This window comes from Artemia sp. Qi Xiang Cuo, chromosome 13, assembly GCF_049724085.1.
Source record: "Artemia sp. Qi Xiang Cuo chromosome 13, ASM4972408v1, whole genome shotgun sequence".
In the NCBI taxonomy this organism is placed as follows: Eukaryota; Metazoa; Arthropoda; class Branchiopoda; order Anostraca; family Artemiidae; genus Artemia; species Artemia sp. Qi Xiang Cuo.
Genome location: NC_142806.1, coordinates 46,282,142 through 46,308,525, shown reverse-complemented (window position 1 = coordinate 46,308,525; position 26,384 = coordinate 46,282,142). Strand labels below are relative to the sequence as shown.

Here is a 26,384-nt window from a genome sequence, read left to right as displayed (position 1 = left end):
CGCGAATCCCTTATCCCTTTTTACAAATGTCAATCAAACAATTCTACAGAACACATCCTATAATACACAACCAGTGGGGAATCCCCACTCGTACTGCCAGCTTTTTGCAATGTGCACCTCAAACTGAAGTGCCTCAGGCGTAGGTTTCAAACCTTATACACTATCACGATGAACGAAGTTGCAAGACATGTTTTTTTTATCACTTTGTTTGGAAAGGCACCAAGGGAACATAAGGCAAGAAAATAGCATAAAGTTTCAAAACGTGTTTAATCACGTGTAGGGGTCCCATAGAATAGCATAGGAAGGAACATACACCCTTACAATAGAATAGGAAGGAACATAAACCCTTAGAATAGCATAGGAACGAACATAAACCCTTAGAATAGCATGGGAAGGAACATAAACCCTTAGAATAGCATAGGAAGGAACATAAACCCTTAGAATAACATAGGAAGGAACATAAACCAAGCCAATCCATAAGTTCATGCTCTGGAAAGGTGCCAAGGAACATAATGCCATAGAATAGCATAGGAAGGAACATAGTCCTATAGAATAGCATGGGAAGGAACATAGTCCAATAGAATCCATGCTTAGCATACTACTAGCGTAAAGAGCCTTGTATTGACTTGGGGGAGAACCCCCTCATATACTTAATAATTTCTGTTCTTTTTACGTTCTAATGTTGCTTCTTACTTTCAGTTGAAAAAACTTGTTTTTTTTATGTAATTTCTGATCGTTTTTTAAATAATGCTTGGAAATCCCGCGCCCCCTTCATAGAAATGTCGCTTACCCCAAAGAAACATCCTCCACGGAAAGATTCTCCCGAGTAATCCCCTCCTCCAGCCCCCCCCCCACCCACCAGAAAAAAATCCGTCCGGAAAATGTCTGTAAACTTCCCAAGAACCAATACAATATGTAAGCAATGGGCAAAGTTCATAACTTGCAGCCCTTCCCCTGGGAACTGAGGGGGATTAAGTCATCCTAAAAGACATATTTATTAGATTTTAGACTATGCTGAACAAAATGGCTATCTCAAAATTCTAATTAGGTGACTTTGAGAAAAAATGAGCGTGGGAGGGGGCCTAGTTACCCTACATTTTTTGGTCACTTAAAAAGGACACTAGAACTTTTGATTTCCGTTCCAATGAGCCCTCCTATGATATTCTAGGACCACTGGGACAATACGATTACCCCTGGGGAAAAGAGAAAAAAAACAAATAAACACGCATCCGTGACCTTTCTTGTGGCAAAAAATGGAAAATTCCACATTTTTGTAGATAGGAGCTTGAAACCTCTACATTAAGGTTCTCTGATACACTGAATATGATGGTGTGATTTTTATTCAGGTTCTGTAACTTTTATGAGGACTTTCCTCCTTTTGTAGAAAATCAGCCAAATATTCTCAGGCATGTAACTTTTGATGGGTAAGATTAAACTTGATGAAACTTATATATTTGAAATCAGAATTAACATCTGATTCTTTTGATATATCCTTTGGTATCAATTTTCCGTTTTTTAGAGTTTCGGTTGCCATTGAGCCGGGTCGCTCCTTACTTACAGTTCGTTACCACGAACTGTTTGATTGTTAAATTTTTGTTAGCTACTTCGTGTTACTGCCAACATTATGATTCAGTGTTTGGCTATTCATATAGCTGAATTTAAGTACGTTATGCCATAGCCTGTTGGTACCTTGGAAAGCCTCATATCTTCTGCCGCTACTATTTAAGGATATGGGAATTTTTTTAATCGAAAATTCAGCATATAAACAACAGTGATCACCATATTTCATTAATTAATCATGTAAATTGAAAATAGTTGGATATAGGGGGAGGTTCACTAGTGTATTTTAGCTCTAAGTGGTACCGTGAGTATGGACAAAATATTGACTTATTAAGGTTTTGACTTTAGGTTTAATTTACTGCAAACAGCTGTTTTTGGCACAAAAAAGTTAGAAATCCGATTCATGCACTGTTAGTGAATTTTGGTGGTGTTGATGGTACTTTTTTTGCCAGTGGTGTCGTTGAGGGGGCAGGGGGGCCGTTCCCCTCCTCAATAATTTAGAAAACACTATAATTTATTAAGTAGCTTCAAAACTGTTACTCGTTTTAAGTCTCAAATTTGCTCTTTATTTTGACCATATAATTTCTTTTTAATTAATCCGTGCTCGTTTTAACATAAGGGAACGAGAAAAATAGGGGTCCATTACACTTCATAATATATTCCACGTTAATATTTTTCTAAATATCTTTCCTTTGAAACCTTATCATTAAGTAAAAATGTGAGCCTAGTTAATTGCAACATTGAAAAATGTTCTATGTTTCCTGTTTCGCCACATTTGCTCAGGTAAATTTTTCCCCTAATAATTAAGGTGCTTTTACTTCCTAAAATCAATATGTTCAAGATTAGATTCTATGTTTTAAAACTTTCTAAAGTGGAAATGAATACACCCTCTACGTCTGCAAACAGAACTGAATTGAAATCATTGAAGAATAAGAAGACAGATCTATAGTCAATATAATTTCCTGAATGAAAAAGAAATCATCGAAAAAGAAAATAAGACTTAGTGCTTTTTGTAATGATATTCGTACTTTAACAAAATAGGTCAAATCGGTTGTAGTTTGGTCATTGAGTTTGGTAGTGGGGGATCCGCTCAAGAAATCACTTTTTTGTTATAATTTTCATTTCTAGTTTTTAATTAAAATTCCAATTCTTTTATATTTAATAAAAATGCCTAATAAGTACTGATAACGTCATAATCCTTGTGTTTTGAATTCGCATACTATCCCATAAATATAGAACTGCGTCTGTATATAATACCGTGTGAATTCTCTCTATTTTCGCTTTTCTAAATATTTCTTTTAACCAGCTCCAAAAATAGAATTGATATAAATGCGCTAGGAATTATGACTGAATTAGTCGCATTTCACACAACGCCAGACCGATAAATATCCCCCTACTTGTGGGACACTTATCTCTGCATCAGCATGCCGTACGAAATGTCTGCTGAGAATCGAATAAAGTAAACTTAAAAAAAGTATGTATATTTTCCTCACAATTTGGAAATTTTGTCTGCATGTATAAGTGGTACCAACCCATTTCCTTTTTGTACTGTTGTCAGTATTATCATGCAGTAGTAGGAGACCGAACTTTGCTTGTAAAGGGAATTATAGACATAAAAACGATATTCAGCGTAACCCCCTTCTGGAAATGCATACCCCCCATACCATGATTTACACAAGAAAAACTTTTACGTAATTTTTATAGAATTTGATTTTTTTTTTTTTTTTAACATCGATACAAAGAGGAAGGTAATTTTCAAACTCTATGAGTCTATTTCCCCTTCCAATTGGTATCCCAGGCAATTTTTAATAGATTTAAAGTTTTTGCCAGAAAAATCCCAAGAATCGTTCAGGTTTTTGGATATTCTTTGTCAAACAAGGCCCAAAGGATAAGTTAATAATTCAAATTTTTCGAATACTATCAAATTTGAAACACGGTCGCTATTTAAATGTGGGGAGTATACCATCAAATAATGTTACACAATATGTGGTAATACTTTGACTTATCCTGTATTTTTACTTTGACAGCGCTATTGCATTGGCTATTATTTTTATTTTGGCTTCATGTGGCCCACTGATAGCAATGCTATTTATTTATCTAAGTAAGCGATTCCAAAAGCAAATCAGTTCAATAAAATTCAGAAATAACATTCCAATAAATTACGTATATTAAGGTTTAATACAACAAATTAAATCATGGTTTTAGCGGCAGCTGCAACCTAGTAAAGAGCGAACCACAGCCCATAGTAACCAAAAGTTGAAAACATGTTTTTAAAAAAACTGTCTATTGAGAAAAAAAGGCCACTCGACATTAATTAAGAAATGGTAACTATTATTTCGGTTAATCTTAAAAGTAAAAGTTTATTGCGAAAAGAAATTTATTGTGATTTCGAGAAAGAGTCTGAAGCCCCCTTTGAAAATGGGGTCAGATTGAAATAAAAAATGCACCATTAAAATCAGCATGGTTCAAAACTTTTTGTAGGATAATTACAGTCCCCCACCTTGAACACCAAGGAAAATGACTTTTTTGGATGGGTAGCACTGATCTGTCTCCCTTTTTTTCTAGAAGGGCTAGGGGGCGGCCGGATCATCATAGAGAGATGTGTAATAGCTCATTCGAAAGGGAATTAAATTTCTAAGTGCCCTTTTTAAGTGACCAAAAAGATTAGAGGGTAAATAGCTCACCCTCCCTCCCATGGTTGTAGCAGTAGCTTCAGCCTAGTAAAGCCGAACCACAGCCCATATTAACCAGAAGATGAAAAACACGTTTGAGAAAAACTGTCTTATGAGAGTTCTCCCGATCTGTCTCCCGTTTTTTTTTTTTTGTTTTTTTTTTTAAACAAGTCTAGCGCATAATCCAGAGCATCATAAAGAGATTCTTAATGGCTCATTCAAAACCTATTTCTCATATCTACGTTCTTTTTATAAATTCTGCCACGTGCCATATGGCACTAAAATGGCACTTTTTGTGCTATTTCTCAAAGGGTGGCACTAGCAGGCTACCAGAACATCGTTGGTAGATCTTTTATAGCTCATATAAAAGATATTGCTCATATCTACGTTACTTTGGCGACATATCTCTTTACTTTGGCAACATTTTTATTTTGGTAATCCTACATTCATTACGGCAGAAAAATAATGTTGACCCTCCGTCAGTGATATTTACTGATGAACATTGGAAATCCTTATATATTTTTATAACTACAGTTTCCCATCACATATCTTCCGAAAAACTTGATTTGTGACAAAAAATGATCAAAGTGCCAAACTAAGGTTTTTGATGAGTTTTTTTTATTGTTTTTCAACCTTCCATTTAAAAATTGAATCCAAAGCTGTACAGAGACTTTGGTCGGAGCGAATTATTTTCCCCCGCCCCTCCTTAATGACTAATTAAACAGTATATTTGGGTCTAATTTTGCAGCTCTTGGAGCAAGTAACTCTCATCCCCTCTTGCTAAATCCCGTGACTCCCCCCGGCAGTGGCGTTAGTTCAAAAAAATTAGGGAAGGGGCAATTTTTTTTTGCAAAGTTTAGTGGAGGATTTTATTGTTTTTTTCATTTTTTTTACATACCTCCAAAAAAGACATTTTTCAGTGAAAACACAAAAAATTTTATAATAAAGGGGGGGGGGGTAATAATTCTAGGGGAAAATGACCAATGTCACCCTGCCGGCCCACTTCAAATTGACGACAATGCCTCCAGGCATGGACCCAGGAATTTTTTTTCTGGGTGGGGGGATAACAAAAAATGATTTTGGAAGGGCCAGTAAAAGACAAATTTCATTTGATAATTCGAATAAGAAGAGCCCAGAAATTCAAAACCAAAATTAGGATTTTCGGGGAAGGAGTAGGCAGGGTCCAAGGTTCCCCTGAGTACATCCTTTGTGCATCTGCCTGGTACAGGCAATTCTATAAAAAAAAAGAAAAAAAATATGATTTCATATCTTCTTTGTGATTTTTTTATACTATCAATTTTGGCTTACTCCCAAATTTAATAATAAGGGAAGAGATGAATTTCAGACCCAACCCCCAAAAACAATCCCCAAAAAAGAAACTGTCACGGGGTTTGAAAGATTCGCTCTAAAAATTCCTATATTTATTGTGTAACTCGAGTGTTTTATTTTTTTTTCCAGGTTGGGGTGCTCCGAAATGAATATTGCTTGGATATTTACGCTATTTCTTCTTAGGAGTGAAGAAAGTTGACATCCTAAAGCTTCTAAGGTGGGTAAATATCAAGGAGTAAATATTATGTTATATAAATTTGAATCGGGAGATGCCTTTTTAAGCTCAGTATGATAGAATATAAAATTTGAAATCTTATCGTACAATAAATTACACTATTATTTTCTTTGAAATCTCTTATTCAATTATATTACAGAAAAGCCACAATCCAATCTTAGGTTACTTTTCTGCAGTGATAATCAATTTAGTTGTGTTCATTTTCACTTTGAGCTATGTGAAGGTTTGGAATAAAGTTAAAAACCAGTTTCAAAAGAGATTTGGCTTCAGGGTAGCATAGGGTAGGGGGTCATTAATCAGCGACCAAAGGGGTCATCATGGATAGTAAAGCGTAAAAAGAATTTTACCAACGACATTCAAAGGAGCGTTATAAAATGTTTAATGCAAAAATGGCAATTTCAAACAGATAATTTCGCTTAGGTGGGACAAGAAAACCCTTGTTTAACATTAAGAATTTCCAATAATTTGTTTTAAGTATTCAGGTTTAATGCATATATTAAAACGGAGAGACTTTTGAAGTTAAAAGTTTGAAAATTCAATCGGTATGGAATGCTTTTTTCGTGAAACTTGGTATTGAAAGGGTGATTGGAAAAGGGATAGTATTCCCTTTTGAATGAAATTGCGTTATAATTTCTTTTGATTTATGTTTGTGTCAGCATTTATTTAACTCTTGTCTCTCTAAGAAAGCCTTTCGTCTCTCCAAGAATCTCTAAAGAGGCTCTTTAAACCCTCTAAATGTCTCTCTGAAAAGCCGATTAAATTTGACGAGGCCTCTTTCCATGTCTCTCTAAATCTCATTGTTTTCTCCTTTATCATTTCCTATGAGTTTCACAGCCTCGTACGCTTTTGCTATTTTAATGAGTTTAGTCCCTTCCCCAAAATGCAGAACCTCTAGAGAGCCTTCATAATCGCGAAATACATTCCTTTAGGTATCCATTTGTGTAAGAACTTGCCCCTCTCCCGTCTAAGGAGGATTCACTCCAGACAGTTCCCCGTTTCCTTTTGAAGTTTTATCTTTTGGGTGCATATTTTCTTATTTTAGGACTCATGGTAGGGGGGCAGCCTATGGCTCAACTGATTCTCCCCAAAAGTTGTCTTTTTCTGCTTTCATGTTCGACTTTCCCAAATTAATTAAAAAAGAACAAAGTCTTCTGTTTGAAGTAAAGAGTGAAGATGAAGCTTAAAACGAAAAAAAAATTATTGCTTCATAATCTATCAAACAGTTCGTGGTACCGAACTGTAAGTAAGGAGCGACCCGGCTCAATGGTAACCGAAACTCTAGAAAACAGGATTTTGATACCAACAGATACATCAAAAGAATCAGATTTTAATGCTAATTTCAAATGTATAAGTTTAATCGAGTTTAGTCATACCCATAAAAAGTTGCACGCCTGAGAAAATTTGGCTGATTTTCGAAAAAAGGGGGAAAGACCCCCTAAAAGTTATATAGCCTTAATGAAATTCACACCATCATATTCAGGGTATCAGAGAACCCCACTGTAGAGGTCTCAAGCTCCTATCTACAAAAATGTGGAATTTTGCATTTTTGCCAGAGGAAAGATCACGGATGCGTGTTTAATTGTTTGTTTGTTTTTTTTTCCCCAGGGGTGATCGTATCGACCCAGTGGTCCTAGAATATCGTGGATGGGCTCATTGGAACGGAAAATAAAAGTTCTAGTGCCCTTTTAAGTGACCAAAAAATTGAGGGCAACTAAGCCCCCTCCAACGCACATTTTTTCCCCCAAAGTCACCCGATCAAAATTTTGAGATAGCCATTTTGTTCAGCATGGTCAAAAATATGATAACTATGTATTTTAGGATGACGTAATTCCCGAAGTCCCCGGAGGGAGGGATGAAAGTTATGAACTTTACCCAATGTTAACATATGGTATTGGTTATTGGGAAGTATAAAGACGTCTTCAGGGGGGGGGGTTTTTCTGGTAGGGGGGGAGGGGGTGGGTTGGGATTTATCTGGGAGGATCTTTCCATGAAGAAAGTTTGATGGGGGAAGGGACATAGCTATGAAGGGGGCGCCAGATTTCCCAGCATTCTTAAAAAAAAGACCAGAAATTAAATAAAAAAAAATCAACTGTAAGTAAGGAGCAACATCACAACTTAAAACGAACAGAAAATATTACGTATATGATTGGGTTCATTCCCTAGTCAATACCTCGCTCTTTAAGCCAAAGATGTTTTAGTACTTTCATAAGAGTTATTTATTCTGATTAACGGCCTTTGTGATTAAGGGTCATTTTTAAAGAATTGGAACAAACTTCGAAATTTCGCTTGACGAGAAAGGTAATGACTAGAGGGCGAATTCCCTAATACGCTTTAAGAATATATGAATATATAAGTTCGTTACGTAAGTCAATTCGTAAGTTACGTATATTTATTGCTAATAAAAACGTTCGTAAATAAAATTAAACAAGTTTCGAGAAAGCCATTTAACCGAATAAAAGTAAAATTAATATGAACATTTTGTTGTAATTATTCATGTACGGTGAGCCAAAATCAAAACCTGTATTAATTCAAAAACGTTCAAAAATTAAATAAAAAACACGTTTTTTTTAACTGAAAGTAAGGAACGACGTTAAAACTTAAACCGAACAGAAATTATTCCGTATATGAAAGGGGCTGTCCCCTCCTCAACGCCTCGATATTTACGCTAAAGTTTGACTTTCTCACAACTCTATTTTTTAAAAACAATTAAAAACTTTAGCGTAAAGAGCGAGGCGTTGAGGAGGGGACAGCCCCTTTCATATACGGAATAATTTCTGTAATGGTATTTCTGTATAGCATTGGTTTTGGTTTATTGGAAAGCCATTTAGCACAAGAAAAGTAAAATTAATATGAAAATTGTTTTTTACTTATTCAATGACGGTGAGCCAAAATAAAAGCTGCATTAACTAAAAAACGATCAGATATCAAATAAAAAAACAAGTTTTTTTTAACTTAAAGTAAGGAGCGACATTAAAACTTAAAACGAACAGAAATTATTCCGTATATGAAAAGGGCTGTCCTTTCCTCAACGCCTCGCTCTTTACGCTAAAGTTTTTATTGTTTAAAAAAATAAAGTTGTAAGACAGAGTCAAACTTTAGCGTAAAGAGCGAGGCGTTGAGGAAGGGACAGCCCCTTTCATATACGGAATAATTTCTGTTCGTTTTAATGTCGCTCCTTACTTTCAGTTAAAAAAACTTGTTTTTTTATTTAATCTTACATATGTCGACAGACTAGTGCAAATAAACCAACTAATGATATTTCCCAGAGTTTTGGCACAGTAAAAGGAAACCGATTAAGAACGCTTTTAATAATATCAAAATAAAGCTTTTAGGATTATTGCTCATTTTTTTTCGTTTAATTTGGTACCAGTTCTGCACAATGAGCTCAATCTAATGTTTGGATCTCATTTTGGTTCTGAAAAGGCCATTTCATGATTATTATGCAAACAAGTCCGAAGTGAAGCCATCTTAATAGTATTAGAATTATAGACTAGCTTTAGAATTTGTATCCTAACTTCAAATTCACTGTTGTATAGAGATAAATAACCGGGTTTCCAGAGGTCATGCTATGGCTTATTTAATCCTCATGTCGAGTAATACTAAAGCGTATTTTTTACAATTTAACATTGTATATTACTCACTATTAAATAAAAAAACAAGTTTTTTTTCAACTAAAAGTGAGGAGCAAAATTAAAGCTTAAAACGAACAGAAATTATTATATACATCAGGGGATTCGCCTCCTAGTCAGTACCTCGCTCTTTACGCTAAAGTTAGAATTATGTTCACAAATCCTTGAATCACAAAGGCCGTTTAGTTAGAATACATAACTCTTTTGAAAGTACTAAAAAAAACTTTAGCGTAAAGAGCGAGGTTTTGACCAGGGGGTGAGCCCCTCATATACGCAATAATTTCTGTTCGTTTTAATTTTTATGTTGCTCCTTACTTTCAGTTGAAAACAACTTGTTTTTTTTTATATTCAGTTTCTGATCGTTTTTAGATGATACTGGGAAATCCGCCACCCCCTTCATAGAAATGTCCCTTCCTCCAAGGAAACATCCTCCATGGAAAGATCCCCCATGTCACCCCCTCCTCAGACCCCCCGCCCCCAACCAGAAAAAAATACCTCCGGAAAACCTCTGTATACTTCCCAATAACCAATACTATATGTAAACAATGGGCAAAGTTCATAACTTGCAGCCTTCCCCCAGGAACTGTAGGGGACTAAGTCATCCTCAAAGACATATTTATTAGATTTTCGACTATGCTAAACAAAACGGCTATCTCAAAATTTTGATCGGATGACTTTGGGAAAAAATGAGCGTGGGAGAGGGCCAAGTTGTCCTCTAATTTTTGGTCATTTAGAAAGGGCACTAGAACTTTTGATGTTCGTTCGAATGAGCCCTCTCACGATATTCTAGAACTACTGTGATCGATACTATCACCCCTGGAAAAAAATATCATCAGTTGGTTTATTTGTACTAGTCTTATTGATATAAATTAGATAGGCTGTGAAGTAATAATTTTTGTCCGTTTTAAATTTCAACTTCGCTCTTTACTTGCCTCGGGAAAACTTTGTTTTTTCAAATTTATCTTTGCCCTTTTTTAATCTTTTTTTTTTTTATTTATTCTTAAATTTATCATGTAGAAGCAAAATTGCAAATGTCTTTATTATTTTTCCAGCGGGTGGGGGGGGGGTGGGGGGTGGGGTGTCAGTCCCCCATATTCCGTATGTAGCAACAGTTCCGTATCTCATAACGTTTCGTGAAATTATACTACATAATCGGATTTTGAAACATAGAAGTTTCGATTATTTTTAATTGGCCTCTTATTACCAACAGAACTTTGCACATTCATTGTCCACATGATTCAATTCTGACTCCTGGGTCTTAGTTACCTTCCTGGTACCACTAAATGCGATAATGCGAAGGGTATTTCCAAAAATAAGTGAAATTTCTGTCAGCAAGGTAATGGCAAACGTTTTCTACGACAGGGAAGAGTTGTACTTGTGGGCTTTTTATAACGTTGAAGAACAATCACATGAGTCTATAATGGATAAATTTTGAGGAAATTGTGCGCAAAGTTAGCTAAGGAGTGTCCAGAAGAGCTCCACCGTGGGATTCTCTTCCATCACTCCCCAGCACATTCTTCACATGCTAAAAACGATGGTTTGAGAGTGTTTCGGTGGGGATTGCTGCCACATCCATTTTATAGCCTAGACCTAATCCAGTCTTACTTTTTTATGCCCCAGGTTTTCCACTTGAAAAATGGCACCAAAAGTACCATTGTTAGTTGCATGTGGCACTTGCAAATGGTGGAACTTATAAAAGGCATGCAGATATGGGCAATAGCTTTTAAATAAGTCATTAAACATCTATTTTTGATATTCTGGTTACCCGCTAGCCCTCAAATAAAAAATAGAAAGGAGACACGACAGTGCTACCAATGCAAAAAAAATGACTTCCTTGTTGTTCAAGATGGAGAACGGTAACTATCCTATTCATGGTTTTTGACCATGCTGATTCCAATGGTGTACTTTTCACTAGGATCTGGCGCCATTTTCGAGGGACTTCAGGCTCAATTTCGAAATCTCCACAATTTTTGTCAATAAACTTTTACTTCTAAGATTAACCGAATAATTGTTATCATTCCTGAATCAGTATCAGACTGAATTTTTTCTCATAAGACAGTTTTTCTCAAAACGTGTTTTTCAACTTCTGGTTACTATGGGCTGTGGTTCGCCTTTACTAGGCTGCAGCTACTGCTGCAACCATGGTGGCATTTACAGACGGTAGAATTTATAAAAAAAAAAACAATTAGATGTGAGCAATAGCTTTTAAATGAACCACTAAACATCTTTCTATGATGTTCTAGAAACCCTCTACCCCTGGTAGAAAAAAGGAGATATACCAGTGCTACCCATACAAAAAAGTGATTTTCCATGTTGTTCAAAGTGAGGGACTGTAGTTTTCCATCATTAGGTTTTCGACCATGCTGATGCTAATGATGCACTTTTTTCGATCTGACACCATTTATTGTTTCCGCAAAAAAAAAAATACTTTAAGATTAACCGAAATGATAGTTACCATTCCTGAATCAGTGTCAGTTGAAAGTTTTTTCTCATAAGGCAGTTTTTTTTTCAAAACACATTTTTCAACTTTTGGTTACCATAGGCTGTGTTTCGCTCTTTACTCGGTTGCAGCTACTGCTGCAACCATGATATAGGACCCAAATATGACACGAAAGAAAAGTTTTTTTCCGGTTAGCTTGGAAATCTCAAGAAGTATTGCTTGGACTAAAGCAGCCAAAAATTTTGTCGGGAATGAGAAAGGTGTAAGTCGGTCCGAAAATGGGACAAGAATAATTAGTGTAAGAAAGTATTGTTAAACAGCTTTAACGTAAAATAAATTTTAGCTTAGAGGCACGGTCCCCGAAAAATCAGGCCTAAAAATGACCAAGGACATTTTTCTTATCGGCTCTAAGCTATATCCATAAATTCTTGGATTAACGGAACCCAAACACACAAGAAAAAAAGACAAAAAAAATGCTGGTTCCCCCCAAAAAAGGGCCAAAAACTTTTTGTCCGAACGACTCGAAAGTTACATCCACTAGTTTCTGCACCAAAGGGATGAACTTGGACAGAAAAATAATTGGGGAGCACAGGCTGCCAAAATCTGGGGCCAGGTTTTTTTTTAAATTGGCTTGAAAGTTATATCTGAAAGTCCTTGTTTCAAGGAAACCCCATTTTCCCAAATCGGTCCGAAAGCGGGACAAAAATAATTAGTGTAAGAAAGTATTGTTAAATAGCTTTAATGTGGCAAATATTAGCTTGGAGGCACGGTCCCCCGAAAATCAGGCTCACAAATGACCAAGGTCATTTTTCTTATCGGCTCTAAGTTTATATCCATAAATTCTTGGATTAACAGAACCCAAACACACAAGAAAAAAAATGCTGGTTCCCCCCAAAAAAGGGCCAAAAACTTTTTTTCCGAACGACTCAAAAGTTGCATCCACTATTTTCTGCACCAAAGGGGTAAACGTGGACAAAAAAATAATTGGGGGCACAGGCTGTCAAAATCTGGGGCCAGTTTTTTTTCAATTGGCTTGAAAGTCATATCTGAAAGCCCTTGCGTCAAGGAAACCCCATTTTTCCAAAAAAAATGATTATTCCCCTGAAAATAGGCCTAGAAAGGGCCAATAAAGTTTTCTTTTCTGAATGTTATAAAACTTCGAAAGGCAAGTCCCTGGACAGGTGGACCCTAAGGTACAAGCAAGTTTTAGCTAGGGAGCACGAGCCACCTTCAAAATTGGGTTACAAAACTAAAAAAAAAAATTTAATTGGCTTGAAAGTTTCAAGGATCTTTGCTCTGGGTCAAGGGGACTCCTAACCAGTTAGAACCTTGCAGCCGTAGTTCCCAAGGCTGAGGCCAGACGAACAGAATATAAGAGAATTAGACTGAAGCACTGCCCCTCTCCCAAATCAAAATGGAGCCTGAAAGACCCATGATTTTTTCTAATCAATTCTAAAATTATTTCCTTTAGTCCTCGGGTCAAAAGGACCCCAGTGCACAAGAAAAATAGAAACAAAGGTGGTTCCCCAAAAATACCGAATATTTGCGGTCGGAACAGCTTAGACCCCTAAGTTTTTGGGCCAAGGTTCCTAATATACAAACAATTAGACTGGGAGCACCGGCCCCCTAAGATAAACAAAAACGTGGATTAAGGTGTGTGTATATTCAAGGGTTTTAACAGGATCGAAATCAGATTGGCTTTAGACCTATAGTAAATCAATAATTATGCATTTTAATTTTCCTGAAAATCCCCCTTGATTTTGGAAATAAAATCTCCTTCCAATCCACCCCAGCTTTTATGGTAAAATGTTACTAAAATATCATTACGCCATGCCAATGCTGACAGGACGTTTTGGCAAAATATTCAAATTTTGTCCAAAATTTAATTTACAAGCAGAAATAATAATCTTAAGCAGAAATAATGAAAAACCTTACAAAGAATGTCACAATTGACAAATAATAAAAATATGGCAACTAAAAAATGAATTTAAATAATAATTCAAAACTAAAAGCAAAAGAAATTGCCTCAAATAAGAGTGGAACTACCATCCCCATTAACCTCCCAAGGCCAAAATGTCATTAGCGCTTTACTGAAAACAAAATATATTTTAAACAGTCTCTCTTATCATTAAAAAAAAAAAAAAAAAAAAAAAATCAGGAATTAATATCAATGCACTTAGCAATCAATCCTGTTTCATTAGTATGATACGCAGTAGATTTTTGTCCACAGTTTCTTATTTTGGAACATGTTTCTTTCAAAAGTAAAGAAAACCAATTGGTAAAACATTTATTGATGCATTGACTCAAAATATTGCTTCAACAGACTAATTAGATTACTTCAAACATTACCAACGTTCATTCTATAAGTTACTTATCCAATAATTTCTGATTTTTGAATTAAATAGGATATATACCAGGAGTTTTGACCAATAAAGGCCTTCAAAATAATAAAATTAGGTTGAAAGTCACAAATGTATTTATCCTAGGAAATATATTTTCTTTCGCTTAAGGAATCATCTTTTCTTTCCTTCCTTTCACTGTTATTGCTTATGTATTGACAACATATACCATCAAAAATTCATGTCGTTTTCATTAAACTGCAAGTGACACTCAAGCCTTTCAAAGGCTTTCAGAGGGTGACACTCTGACCTTTAGAAAGTTTAGAAAGCGGCAACCCTGCTACTGTTTCTGGTAATTTCTGTTCGTTTAAGTTTTACTTGATTATTCATCTTAATTTCTTTTCGTTATAGGATTCATCTATTCATCCGCAGCAGTAAGCGTTATTTCTATGTTTGGTGCGATATATGGAATTCGTTCTAAATTTCTATTCGTTTGTTAATTGATAGTAATTTCTGTTCGTTTTAACTTTGAATTATATGACTATTTCTTTTCGTTTAGGTTTTAGTGTGACGCTTTACTTTTTTGGAGATGTTTTTGGATAACTTTTTTACTCATTAATATAAAAGAATTAGGCTGCCCCAAACTTGACTGTCAATATTATTTACAAGGTCATTGGTCTTATTAAGTATCTAGTTACTGTTACACGAGTTGTAAGTTAAGAAATTTGAGATGATTGTCACATGAAAATGCGTTCCGACAATGCATCTTTGAAAACGTCAGTGCAATCGCTTCGCAATCCACTACACCTGCATCCAATTACGTGCACCGCCGTTAAACATAAGAAGAATCGTTTGTTCATTCATGTCACTGACTGTAATATATTTTCTCGGGTAATTACATTGTAAGCAGTTGAACATCAAAATTTGTGCAAGGTAACAAGCAAATGAATCTACAAACTTACTACTAAAATTATTTTCATCCAACCAAATTTCTGTTCAGTCACTCTGTTGGCTTTATGTCTTTCATTAGATTTAGACATGTTTTACCCAGGGGGTAGATACTATTTTTGAGATAAAGGAGTTCATGCCCGGATGTCCAGAGTTCTTGCAAACATTCTCAGCAAAAAAAGAAAAAAAAGGCGTCCCAGTTGCATTTATCATATATGGAGATCCACCGTATTGCCTTGGCTTGTGAAACATGCACAATTATTAGATATCCCTCTGGAGTTAACCTCATTGGAAAAACAGCATTTGTTATCAATTCTGAGGTAACCTTGCAACTCCAAATTGCAATTTCATAAAATTTGTCGTTTTGCATACAATCTCCTTTGGTTTTGGACGCCGAGCTATCTGCCGTGGGGTTTGTTGACCAGAGTCTCATGTAGCATACAATCATAGGTACTTACGTGTTATAGCGACCACATCAAAAAAGTGAAATTATGTTAATCATAATACAATATACCAAAATATGATGAAAATATAATACTTTAGTAACAAAATTATGGAAACTACAACGGAGAATTTAGGAAAGCTGGCCGCCCAGAACACATTATATTAAATACCTAACCTAATATCTAATTAAAATATGCCGGCATAGATACCGTTTATCTCGCTCAGGCTAAGCCAATTATCTCCGAGTGGACACAGAAAATCGGTTTCATTACAGATCAAGAACAAAGTGCGGTCGCTGTAGCACGTAAATACCCAATGATATTCATATTTCTGAGATGTTCTGTACCAAAACGTAAACAGGGACGCCCATTAAGATAGGGCGGCAATTGCCCCCTGTAGATTTTGAAAAATACTTTTTTTTTATTTTCATTGAAATAAACATGAAAAAGAAACAAAATGCACCCCTCTCTAGACTTTGAAAGGGCTATTTTTTCTTCTTTAAGGGGAAAAGAAGAGTGTTTTTTTGGTAAAGGAGCCTCAGCCTCCATACAAATCAATATCATTGCCAATGAGCGCCTGGCAAAAGTGATCTTGACTATATTAAAAGTTGTTACGACATGGTATTTATGTCATTGTCAATAGATCGGAATAAATCTAGTGTGTTTACAATGTCAAAATATGCGAACCCCCCACCCTTTCTTTTAGCATGATTGGCATAGAACTTTGCTGGACTACACTTGAGATATAAAAATACCAGTTGCCCTAGAGGTACTGCTCTATCTGAATATATATATATTTATTTTCTTTCTTGCTTTAACCGTATTTTATATATTTATAATATGTTATATTATATATATATAACAATATTATATAATATTAATATTACATTATAGAGATATAAATTAATATTATAGAAAATAAGGATATATTATAAACATTATAATAATATATATCTTATAATATTATAATATATTTTATATGTTTATAATATGTTATATATTTATATATTTTATATATTTATTTTCTTTCTTGCTTTAACCGTATTTTATACATTTTATATATTTTTATAAATTTAATTTTCTTGCTTTAACCACACAACGGAAAGAACCTTCAACTAGGAACACCAAATATAAATATTATTGATGATATTATTAACGAGCAAAATATTTGACAATAACATGGCAAGTAAAGAATCAGCTAAAAAGTGAGCAAGCGTCATGAAATCAGTAGGGGTTAAGACCAGGACCTCACGGAGGGGGAGAAGGTTTTGAACTCTTTGACCCTCAAGATATCTATTGGTTTTTCTTTAATTTCCCATTGTAGACACGTTTTCGGAGTTGTACCCCCCCCCCACCCGGCTCCCAGAAACACAGTCATGTGTGTGTCTAATTATTACCTCCACCCTTCATTGGTATGCTTCGGTTCTGACTAAGTCCTGTATCTGGTTCAATTACCATGCCTGGTTCAATGGCTAGTCATTCATGCCTTGTGGTGTACACGAAATAACGTAATACATAGCCCCTTGTTTAAGTTTAGTTTGTCATGATTTATAATCACGATATTAAAAGTCTGCATTGAGCTAGGGCTGCTAGGCTAATTATTAATCATTAAGAAATCGTTAAAAATTCACAGGATATTTTCAATTAAGGCACAAACTAAAGTTATCCCGTTGGAGGGGGGAGTCTAAGGGGTGAGTGATAATTTCACACACAAAAAAACATATTTTCAGCAAAAAGGTCGGGAATTTGTAGGCCATAATAGCCTTGTTCAAAAAAACTGAATCGCAGTTAAAGAGTATAAAAATATTTGTCTGTATTACTGAGACCAAACAGTCTTCGCAGATGAAAAATGCCCCCCCCCCCAAATAAAAACAAGGCGAAAATTAAGATTTATTCCATAGATACAAATCGTTCTTTAAAAGCACGAGTGTAGCCAGGGGGTTTTCCTTGGGTGTGACCGGCCACCTATTTAGGCATTGGGGCGAATTTACTGACTTCGTTTGAATTTAGCTTCACAATCGCTTTTGAGCATTTTTCATGGGGACAATGTATTTTTTTGGGGGGGGGGGGGCTGCACACCTTTGTCCCCCTTACTACGCCAATGACAAAGTGTATTAGCTAGCACATCTTCTCGGCAGTTTTCCTCCGCTGATTTTTTTTTGTGGAATTAATGCATTTGGCAAATGGGGAGCTCCTACAGCACTCCAACTTGAAGGACAGTAATATGAATGCAAGCATTGGCCATTTGAAAGGTGGTATGAAAGTAGAATGTTGGCAAAGCCTTTTCACGAGACTGATTCATAACTATTAACTGTATTAATGACATCCCCGTTTGTCAAAAGGGATAAACTGCCGATCCCTGTTGATTGATAATCATCTATTGTTGCTCCTGATGTTTCTGCATTTTTCTTATTTAGTCTTAGAACCTGAAGCGTCACATTTATAGCTCCCACTCTCCAATGAGTTCGGTAAGTCGGTAAACAAAATTATTCATAAAATGCGGCCCGGAGTGTCACGGTTTTCCCGATATTAAACCAAAGCGTCGATCTCAAGTCAGTAAATACAGCCCAGTCACTTGGTAAAGTCCATGGGCACCCATAAAGGGGGCAAGGGGGGCGCCAGCCCCCCTGGTTGAATGATGGTGTCATCAATCTGTATAAATTAAAAAAAACTTTTTCTACCGAATAAGTTTTCAAAGAAAAGTAAAGAGCTCTAATAAGCAAAAAATGGCCAGAAATAAAGTCAAATAATCTTCCAAGGTTAAAAATACCACAAATAACTATCAACAATTAAATGAAAATCAAAACGAACAGAAATAATCATAAATAGCCTAGTCAAACTCAAAACGAGCAAAAATAAACATTACTAAGGCTGACAACCCCCATGCCTTCTCAAGACCAGAACATAATTTAGGCTTTACTGAAAAAAAAAAATGACCGTGGATTGCCAGTTTTAATATACCTATACTGATATTTATTCCTTAAAATAAAAAAAGGGTAAACAAAAGTGAGTAAAAAAAAAAGTTTTTTACTTATTTAAGTAAAAAAAGTGAAAAAATTTAAGCATGTTTTGTTCTCAGTAAAGGGCAAATTATGTTCTGGTTTTGAGAAGGCATGGGGGTTATCAGCCTTACTAATGTTAGTTTTTGCTCGTTTCGAGTTTGAATCGGCTATTTATTCTTATGTCTGTTCATTTTGAGTTTCATTTATTTATTGATAGTGATTTGTGGTAGTTACGCTTGGATGATTACTTGACTTCATTTCTGCCAATTTTTGACTTAATGGAGCTGTTTAGTTTTCTTTGACAAACTTGTTTTGTGGAAAAATTTCTTTTTGGATGAATTTCTGTTGTTTTTTATTGACAGTCATTTTCATGCATTTTTTTTTATATCTTTTCGGTTTTTTTTTCTATAAGAATCTATAGTTTGGCATAATTGTGGGGGTTTGATATTTCCAATATCCCTAAAGAAATAGTTTCTGGACCATTCTACTATGCTGAACAAAATAGTTGTCTAAAAATGTTGACTAGGTGTGTTTGGGAAATAAATCGGCTTGAGAGACGGGCTGATTGCCCTCCAATCTCTTTTTAGTCTTAGAAAGGACCCTAGAAGCTTTTAATTTTGAATCGAATTAGCTTCTTTAAATGATACAATGATACTTCTAGCTATTATAAAGTGGTGCTGCCTATGATATTGCTTATATGCCTTTTTGAAAACCTGCATGTACACAGTTTTTTGTTTAATTTTTCTTGAGATATTGCTTTGTTACCTATTTGAAAGTCCACATGCTCACAGTTTGTTTTGATTCAGTTCAACGTCCGCCTAAATATTTCTTATATTTGTTTACTGAAGACGTTGTTATATTCTCTTTGGAGTGTTGGCTACAAAATGGCTATCTCACAATTTCAATCGAATATGTTTGGGGAAAATAGTATATCAGGGGGGGGTGCTATTTTCTCTCCATCAAGCTTGACTCTTAAAATGGAAATAGAACTGTGCATTTCAAATCAAATGAGCCTCTTCTAAAGTTCACAAGACCACCTCTTCCTAAAAACCTTCCATCTCCCCGGGGCATAACTTAAAACACTTGCCCCCACACTCTGGGGGGTTGTGTCAACCCCAAAGACCATGTTATAAGATCTTTGGACTATTTTTAAACAAATGGCTATCTTAAAATTTCTATCGCATGCATTTGGGGAAAATATGACGTGGGGTTGGGGTATAGCTGCCCTCCGATAAATTTGACTATTAAAAATGGCTCTTCAACTTCTGATTTCCAATCCAATGAGCCCCCTCCGAAGTTTATACGACCACCGTTTCTATAAAAACCTTAAATGCCCTCAGGACATACCTTAAAACCCTTGCCCTGAGGACCGTGAGGGGGTTCTCATCCTCAAAGATATAATTTCTGGACTTTTAAACTACGTCAAACAAAATGACTATCTCGAAATCTGACTGGAATTTTGCCCTCCAATCACTTTTGAATATTAGAGAGGGCAATAGCCCTCTCAATTACCAACCGACTGAGCCCTTTTCGAAGTTTCTACGACAACAAATGGCCTTCTTAAAATTTCAATCAGATGCGTTTCGGGAAAATGCAACGTGTGTGTGTGTGTGTGTGTGTGTGGGGGGTGGGGGCATGTGCCTTCTGATCACTTTGACTCTTAAAAAAAAACTATAACTAACACTATAACTTAAAAAAGCACTATAACTGGTTACCCTCCATAAGCTCTTTTTGAAGTTCCTATGACATTTCTTTCTATAAGAAAAGAAGTGCCCTGGTCAAAAAACAAAACAATATTTTGGGCCCACATCGCTCTTTACTTAGGCAGCGCTATCGCGCTGCCTATGATATTTTGTTTTGAAATTTCAATTAGACAGTACTGGAATTGCCGATTAGACCAGGTAAGCCCCCCTCCCTAAAATCCAGCGTATGGGCGCCCATGGTAAAGCGAGTTGACACTTCCCTCCAAAGAAGTACTTGCCCTAGTAGCTTCTTGACCAGAGCAGTTGCAGGTTATATTACAAAAGAAAAAAAACAAGTTTTGTCATTTAAAACTCATTATATGAGTCAAAAGTTTAATAAGATGGATGAGTTTTTCTCTAAGTGTTTCTTGTCCCTTGAATGTCTCTTTGTTTAGAGAAAAAAGTCATCAATTGGAGGGAGAGCATTTGCCCCCCTAGCCCCTAGATTTTCATGACTTCACATCCTGTTGGAGAAACCTGCCAGCTTTTACAGTCAACAGTGTAGTAAAATTATCTAGTTCAAGAATTCCCCCTCCTATTTGACTATGGCATCCTGTTGGGAAATATTAATGCCTTTTTTACAATATTTTTTTTTTTTTACTTTTTTGCTAGGCTCCTATTGGTTTTGCGTTAAAGACGGAAAAAGCAAAAAGTGTCTACAGTCACTTCTGCTGATATTCCAAAGAGGGATGCCAATAGGAGGGTTATATGTGAAAATTTGCCCATACTAGACTTTGAAAAGCACCTCTTTTTTTATCTTCATCAAAGGAATAAAAAAATTATTGCTCTCTCCCCGCCACTATCGTGAATTCGTCCCATTGGTTCCTGAAAATGCTCTTCGAAACTAAATATGTTCCACATCTCTCATCTAATTTGTGGTATGTTCTCCAAGTTACTACTTATTTAGCTTAGAGAGGGTTTATGCCGCTATATAGGTTTAAATACATATTATCCATTTTTACATAACGTGATGGTGCTGCTGAAGAATGAACGTTATTTTTTAAACATAGGCCAATGTATCAAAGTCAGATTTATTTTTTCAAAAAGAAAGTGTAGTCTGGACCACGGAATAAAAACATTTTCTGCAATATTTCTTTTAATAAATTCCTTTAATATTAAAATGGAGTTAGGCTTTGGAAAGTTCCGGAATACATCATTCCTTAGCGCAATTTTAAGGTCAAATTAAAAAAGCATATTTGAAGCAAACACTGTTTAAGAAACTTCCCTACCACAACTTTCATGTTATTTATTCCGCGTTTTTTTCGAAGCTGTTTAATTGTGATGACTTTTATTCTTGACAAGACTGAGCTACATCCAAACCACGGAGGAGGGATTCAACCCCTGGGGTTAAGCAGGTTCGTATAAATACAAGAAACAACTGCGCAAGATTAACTTGCACCCAAGCCAGGGAGAGCGCCATTTCCCTAAATCCACCACGGCTCCTCCACCGAAACTAAATCAATTGTTCAATCGCATAGATAAGGCATACATGTATATGTCCTTCGTTGATAATGAGCCAAATTGTAAATCGTAAAGATCTAGATCCATATTGTTTGAAGATTTTTTTTTCGATATCCCACTGAAACTTTCAATTCCAGATACGTTCAAATTGATATTTCGTCTCCTTTCTTTTAATTTCGTCTCCTTTCTTTTAATTTCGTCTCCTTTCTTTTAATTTCGTCTCCTTTCTTTTAATTTCGTCTCCTTTCTTTTAATTTCGTCTCCTTTCTTTTAAATTGTTAGTCAATTTAGTCATACTAAAGCAAGCTCAATTCCAGTGATCGGTGATTGATTGGTAAATGTCACCATTCTAAATGATTAATTAAAAAAAGACCTTTCCGAAAAAGAAGTTTTTCAAAAAAAAGTAAAGAGCCATATTAAACTTCAGAAATTAAACTTCAGAGCCATATTAAACTTCAGACCACCAGAAATAAATTTCTGTAATAGTTCAAACTCAAAGCGACCAGAAATTACTAATAAAGAATAAATGAAATCGATAACGAGCAAAAATCAAAATAAACGATCCTAGAAAACATAGACATTCAGTTACTAATGGAGATGAATAAATACATCTTAAAACGAGTAAAATTTAAAATGAATGTTCATGTCAAACTTAAAAAGAGCAAAATACCACAAACCTTCCCTTCCCCCTTCCTGAAAGTCTAAGGCTTGTTGCGTCATTTGTGTTTAATCATTAATTGCTAAGTATTTTAATAGAAGATCTTATCAATCAGTTCGTGGCAACGAAGTGCAAATAGAGAGCGACCTTCGCCGATAGTGGCCTAAACTCTAAATTAAATAAAAAAAAACAAGTTTTTTTTTAACAGAAAGTAAGGAGCGACATTAAAGCTTAAAACGGACATAAATTATTCCGTATATGAAGGAGGTTGCCTCCTCCTCAACACTTCGCTCTTTACTCTAAGTTTTTTTTTAGTACTTTTGAAAAAAAACTTGTCGTTGTTTCAATTAAACGAACATAGTGTTTCAGAAGTCGTTCTTAAAGAATCGGGAGAAAATTTAAACTTTAGCGTAAAGAGCGAGATGTTGAGGAGGAGGTAATCCCCTTCATATACGTAATAATTTCTGTTCGTTTTAAGTTTTATTGTCGCTCCTTACTTTCTGTTAAAAAAACTGTTTTTTTTAATTTAATTTCTGAACGTTTTTGGATTCGTTTAACTGGAACAATGAGAAGCTTTTTTTCATTATAGTGCCGAATCAGCATTATAAGCCCATTCTTTTGATAGGCTATATGTTTATTGACATCAAAATTTCGTTTTTTAAAGTTTCGATTACTATTCAGCCGTATCGTTTGTTTTTTTTATTGTTTTTATTATGTATATGTTATTATGTTTATAAGGGGGTTCGCTCCGTAGTCAATACCTCGCTCTTTACGTTAAAGTTTGTATTCTGTTCGAATCACAAACCCCTGAAACACAAAGGCCGTTTAATTAGAATTAATCAAAAAACTTTTTACACAAACTAAGTTTATCAAAAAAAGGAAAGCACTCCATTAAACCAAAAATGAACAAAAATAGAATTAAATAATCGACCAAGCATACAACTACCATAAATAAGTATGAATAAATAAATGAAACCCAAAACAAACAGAAATTTAAAAATAGTCAAACTCAAAACGAGCAGAAATTAATCTGAGTAGGGTTCTAAACCCTATGCTTTCTAGAAGCCAGAATATAATTTGTACTTCACTGAAAAAAATTCAAATGGATTTACTGGACAATATGTTCATTGTAAGTTTAATATACATGGAATTATATATATTTCTTAAGATATTAGTTAATTTTTGCTTTATTAAATTAATAGGCTGTCACACTCAAGATGATTTGTTCACTATAGTACAATTTATTGTGTGACTTTTACAAAACATAGGGTTAAGATCCCTAATCAGATTATTTTCTGCTCGTTTTTAGTTTGACTTATTTTAATTTCTGATTGTTTTGGGTTTCATTTATTTATTGATACTGGTTTGTTGTAGTTGTATGCTTGGTAGATTATTTGATTTTATTTTTGTTCATTTTTGGTTTAATGGAGTTCTTTACTTTTTTTTGAAAAACTTATTTTGTGCAAAGTTTTTTTGATTAATTGCTGTTCGTTTTATATTGACATAATCTTTGTCAGGGAGAAATAGTCAGCGTCTTCTAAGGTGGAAGCGCCATCCCCTCGATAAAAACATTAACTATTTCCTAGACACAACTTAAAGGCCTTGCCCACCGTCTTTTTAGGATGTTTCAGCCATTAAGGTTTGTCTACATGGCCATTAGAGTCTTTTGAAAAGGATGTCGATTTCGAAATTTCTATCAGACACATTTTGGGACAATATGACGTGTCTAGGGGGAGAGAGTAGCTGCCCTCTAATCACTTTGACTCTTAAAAAGAGCACTGGAGCGTCTGATTACCAATCCAATGAGCCCGCTTTGAAGTTTACATAACCACACTTTCTATAAAAAACCCTATATGTCCCCAGAGCATAACTTACAACCCTTGCGCGAGTTCTGGGGGGATTTGTTATCCTTAAAGATATAATTTCCAGACCTTTCTGATAGGCTAAACAAAATGGCCAAATCAAAATTTTGATTGGAAGTGTTTCGGGAAATAATAGGCATGGAGGGGGCCATTCGCCCTCTGATCACTTTCGACTAATAAAAAAGGCACTAGTCCTCTAAATTTCCAGTCGAAGGAGCCCTTTTTGAACTTCTACGACAAAACTTTCTATGAAAACGTTATATGCCCCAAGGGCACAACTTACCATCCTTGTCATGAGGGCCACGGGGGGAGGGTTGTCATCCTCAAAGACATAATTTCCTGACCTTTCAACTACGTTGATCAAAATGGCCATTCTTAAAATGTTGATCGGAAATGTTTGTTAAAATGACGGGCGTCGGGGGGGGGGGGGGCGATTATCCCTCTGATTACTTTCGCATATAAGAAAGACTAATAGCACTCCAAATTTCCAATCTAAAGAGCTCTTTTAGAAGTTTGACAACACTTTCTATCTGACATTATATGCCCCCAGGGCATAACTTACAACCTTAGCCCTGATGGCTGTTGGGGTTGTCATACTCAAAAACATAAAGTCCGGGGCCGTCAAATACGTTCAACAAAATGACTATGTCAAAATATTGATCACACGTGTTGGGGGAAATCATGGGTATGGGGGGGGGGCATTCGCCGTCCGACTGCTTTTGAATATTAATAAGGGCACTAGCCCTCTCAATTCCCAATTGAATGAGTCCTTTTTGAAGTTTCTACGACAACGCTAGCAAATACCTAATTTCCAGGACTTTCAACTACGTTGAACAAAATGTCTATCTCAAAATCCTGATTGGATGTGTTTGGGAAAATGGTAGGCTTGAGATGGGCGTTAGTTGCCCTCCAATAACTTTCGAATATTAAATAGGACACTAGCGCTTTCAATTTCCAATCGAATGAGCCCCTTTTGAAGTTCCTACGACAACGCTTTCTATAAAACCTTATATGCCCCCAGGGCATAACTTACAACCCTTGCACTTAGCGTTGTGGGGGGAATGTCATCCTCCAAGACATAATTTCTGGACTTTTCAACTACGTTGAAAAAAATGGCTATCTCAACATTTTTATTAGATGTGTTTGCGGAAATGCTGGGCTTGGGAGGGGTGTTAGTTTTCATTCAATCACTTTTGACTTATAAAAAGGGCACTAGCCCTTCGAAATTTTCGAAGTTTCTACGACAACGCTTTCTATAAAAGTCTTATATGCCCCCAGGGCATAACTTACAACCCTTACCCTGTGGGCTGTGGGAGAGTGTCCTCCTCAAAAACATAATTTCTATCTGGAAATCAACTACACTGAACAAAATGGCTATCTCAAAATCTTGATTGGATGTGTTTGGGGAAATGGTGGGCGTGGAAGGGTTTTTAGTTGCCTTCCAATTACTTTCGACTATTAAAAAAGGCTCTTGCCATTCCAATTTCCAATCAAATGAGCCCTTTTCGAAGTTTCTACGACAACTCCTTCAATACGAAGCGCCCTGGTCTAAAGGGAAAAAAATACTTTGTGCCAACATCGTTCTCTACTTAGGCAGCGCTATTGCGCTGCCTATGATAGATAGCTCTTTTGAAAGTACTAAGAAAAATTTAGTGTAAAGAGCGAGGTATTGACTAGGGTGCGAACCCCCTCATATACGTAACAATTTATGTCGTTTTAATGTTGCTCCTTACTTTCAGTTGAAAATACTTGTTTTTTTTAATTTAATTTCTGATCTTTTTTAAATAATGCTGGGTAATCCGCCTCCCCCTTCATAGAAATGCCCCGTCCCCCAAGAAAACATCCTCCCACGTAACCCCCTCTTCCGGGCCCCCCTCCCATCTACCAGAAAAAAATCCCTCCTGGAAACGTCTATATACTTCCCAATAACCAATACTATATGTAAACAATGGGCAACGTTCATAACTTGCAGCCCTTCCCCCGGGAACTGGGGAGGATTAAGTCATCCTCAAAGACATATTTCTTAGATTTTCGACTATGCTGAACAAAATAGTTATCACAAAA

General features: G+C 35.7%; 1 long non-coding RNA gene across 4 annotated transcripts in view; it reads left to right on the top strand.

The window, feature by feature from the left end:
* The window catches only part of LOC148945337 (uncharacterized), a 316,745-nt gene extending 301,994 nt beyond the window's left edge, over positions 1-14,751 (top strand). For all 4 annotated transcript variants that reach the window (XR_016142728.1, XR_016142729.1, XR_016142727.1 and 1 more), the window contains 2 exons: positions 5,691-5,778; positions 14,616-14,751. This is a non-coding gene — a long non-coding RNA (uncharacterized LOC148945337). The remainder of the gene's footprint in view (positions 1-5,690; positions 5,779-14,615) is intronic.
* The last annotated feature ends 11,633 nt before the right edge of the window (positions 14,752-26,384 follow it).